The 3,751-nt window shown below is 39.7% G+C and overlaps 1 protein-coding gene across 1 annotated transcript in view; it reads left to right on the plus strand.

Annotated features, from left to right (window-relative positions):
- Positions 1-3,751, plus strand: part of LOC117935231 — a 22,394-nt gene that overhangs the window by 17,672 nt on the left and 971 nt on the right. The gene's annotated exons all lie outside the window — the stretch shown is intronic.

Below are 3,751 nucleotides of genomic sequence, written 5' to 3' on the forward strand. Positions count from 1 at the left end.
AAGTATACACAATCATATACAAGAATATTTGTATATGTATAGCTGTAGTTATAGAAGTGCAACTGACTATTTAAACTGAAGAGATTGGGCTGGCTTTTACTATTCTGGCTGCTGTTTGAAGTACTTCTTGTGTGTAGTAACGAAACTAATATATGTATATATATATATATATATATGTATATATATGTACTGTACATACTATATATCCGACTGGCAACTGAAATCACACTCATTCATTGTCTGTGCACAATGCATGCTGGGATACCTCGACATAAACAAAGCTGGCGGTGCAATGGGAAAAACAAGCCCCAGAAATGGTAGAACGTGCAGCCCATGCACTAAGGCTCAGTCTTGACCACAGGGGCCCAGGTTTGAGTCCGACCAGCGTACCTTTGCTGCATGTCATCCCCCTCTCTCTCTTCCCTCTTTTTTCAGCTATTGGTGGTGAATCTGGTGGGTAAATGAGCAGCAGAGGTCAGCTAACTAGACCTACACTGTACCTGAAACATGTGAGTAGACAGGTATGGCACTACCCCCTATGACCCGCAATGTGTGTGTGAGTGCGTGCATGTGTGTGAGTGTGTGTGTGTGTTTGCCTGTGTCCATGCATGCGTGTGCAGAGGTCCAGGCTTAGCAACCTCTGATATGAATTTTAGTTATCTAGTCCAACTCCGGGGACAGAGGCGCTTCCAGAGCCGGCACAGGTGATTCAGTGGGCGGGCCCGACCCACAATGCCCGCCCATGCTGCCCGGTTTGGTGGACTAGAGCTGCACCTCATGTCCCTTGAATCGCATTCCTCATTTCTTTAGTCTATATCGACGACGTCCCGCCTTTCACTGTCTTTATGTTGGCATTCTAAACACTACATTTAGCTGACTTACAATTGCTACGTATCAAAGGTCGCATGCCTCTGGAGGGGTTACGCGTCTAGCTCAGGGACACATTGGTTGATGTATCGCAGTGGGAATCAAACCCAGATCTCCCACACCAATAGCATGTGTCATATCCACTGCACCATCACCACCGCCTATTGATTCGTGTACACAGACACGTTTATGTCCTTTTTTCTTGGTGCTGAGCACAAATTTTAATCCAATGTATTTCAGTTTCTCTTTTTTTTAGTGGTGGTCAGCTTGTAATGGGAAGCATCTATACAAAGGTTGTGTTTAGGAATAAAACAACGGGGAAAAGACACATTACGGGGGACGTGCGACAACAACAGGACGGTTGTGTTAAGGAAAAGAAAAACGGGGAAAATGAATCGCCACACGTGGGAGACGCTCTCCAGTCTCCGGGGTGAAGGTCCTGTGTTGTGTGACCCATTCACCACCCCAACCAACCTTCCTGCACGCATTTTCAGCTTTTCGCACCACTCGCTACCGTAGTCGTGCTGGGATCACGAAAGAAGCTTCCCAATGAAACACATTAGATTGAAATTGTGCTCACCAACAGGAAAAACAATAACAAAACTAATAGATAGATTAAATAAGATGACAATTTCATAAACTGCCGTGAGACTGGGTTGCCCATTTCTCTATGATTACATATGATGAATGTTTTATCAAAGCCACTTTAATAATGTGTGTGCATCTGAAGCTTAACATTTTCTCATTCTGCAAGTGAGGAACTTCCTGTCTTCTATACGTTATCCATTTGCAGACTTAAAGGGTTCATCACACAGATGTTGCTCATGTTTCAACTGAACAAGCTGTTGGTATCCATGACAGCAGAATTCAGGAATTTCTTTTAATTAAATGGAAATTAATCTAATGTAATAGCTGTCTTTCCCCTAAAAGAGGCTTTATAGTGTGTGAGTTTGAAGATCTGCGTTTACAGTCAAACCCACTCCACGCAGTGACTGGTCAGCTGTGCGGAGGTAAGAAAGCCAGCAGTGTTTGAACTTCTCTCTCTAACCCCAGCAACTGTTTCCACCACTTTGAGTGTGAACTTCCAAGTGCAACGCTAATCTGCCTTCCAGGAAAGGCCGTCTGAAAAGCTACGCCATTGTCTCCCCTTTTAACCCTTGTGTTGTCCTCCCGGGTCAAATAGATTGACACTTTTTTTGTAATCCTTTTTTCAACGTTTGACATTTTCAACGCATTATTTTTTTTTATTTCACTACCACCACCTTACTGCCACTAGTTTTACACTACTTGTTGGAATCCATGGTCAATCAATAACCCTCATTTGCATAGAATTATACCTAATATTTGAGTTAATAAAGCAGAAATTATGACCCATTTTGACTGATACTTAAGATCAGAGGAGCCTACAGTGTGTTGAGTGGATGAGTTTGGTCATGATGCTGATTTGAAACCATTTCAATTTACACCCGAAATTCAATGAAAGTGATTGGATTTGCAAAAAGCGTTGCATGGAATCCATACTTTTTTTGTGGTAATTTGGTTAAAATTAACGCCATATTTCTGATACAGACATTTTTTAAAAGGGGTCAAATTTGACCCGAGGACAACAGTGGTATTCAATGATGGTGTGTCTCTCCTCAAAAGTTAATGTCAGAACAGTGTAACTACACTGTCTCTTCTGTCGAGTTACTACGGTAATGGCATTACTTTTCTAAATGACAACGAGTAGGTGAAGGGAAGAAGTGTGCAGATCCTTTACTTCAGTAAAAGTACTAATACCACATTCTGAAAATACTCTGTTACAAGTAAAGGTCTTGCATTAGTTTAGTTAGTTTAGTTTAGTTTAGTAGTTTATTTGAACATGTAAAAACAACAACAACATTAAAATAAAAGATTTATATACGTGCATTACTGCATACATATATAATTAAAATGACAGATAAATAAGGTCATGTACTTCTTAGCACAGTCTTCCAAAATTGAAAGTCATTCAAACAAAAATAAAAAATGTCCCATGTTCAAAAGGAGTAGGAAGAAGTTGATAAATAACTTATCAGGCCCAAACCCCTTTCTCTACTTTAATCCTTTAATAAATCGTATGCTTCAGTTATTTACACCATACATCATAGACACAGATGCTTACATACACAAACACATTTACACTTGAAAATGTTACTTAAATAAAAGCATGTAAGAGTATCATCAGGAAAATGTACTTAAGTATTCAAAGTGAAAGTACTTTAGAAAGTGGAAACAATCCAAACAGTTTGTGTGTTAAATGGTCTAATCATTTTAGATGTACAGTACTTGTAGGCTGTTATATTGTTGGGTAGTTTCATTTATAATAAAACACTGTATTTTGTTCAGTTCATAAAGTAACTAGCAACTTAAGCTATCAGATGACTGTAGTGGAAGAAGTACAAGATTTCTTTCTGACATGTAGCGGAGTAGAAGTAGAACATTACATGAAAAGATAAGACTTAAGTAAACCACAAGTGCTTCAAATGTGTTCTTAAACACAGTACTTGAGCAATTGACATTCTTCAAGTTAACATGCAAGCAGCTGAGTAGAGATCACAGAGGAGATGATGGCAACTGCACCCGCCGGAGCTTTGCAGTGATGTGTCATGTCTTAAACACGTGAAGGCTTTCATATGAGGATGTGAGAGTGTCACACCGCTTCAGGCGTCTTTTCACAAGTTTTATAGATGCTCATATGTATATGAAGCAGCCAGAAGTGTAAAGATACAGAGATAGATATCTCCCTGATACTGTTAGTGACCACAGCTCTATCTGCAACAATGGGCATGTGGGTGTGACATATAAAAACTGGACCAATCTTTATAAAATATATGGAGAGAGAGATGAGATTAAAAGTTTAGTG

Source organism: Etheostoma cragini, chromosome 19 (genome assembly GCF_013103735.1).
Source record: "Etheostoma cragini isolate CJK2018 chromosome 19, CSU_Ecrag_1.0, whole genome shotgun sequence".
In the NCBI taxonomy this organism is placed as follows: Eukaryota; Metazoa; Chordata; class Actinopteri; order Perciformes; family Percidae; genus Etheostoma; species Etheostoma cragini.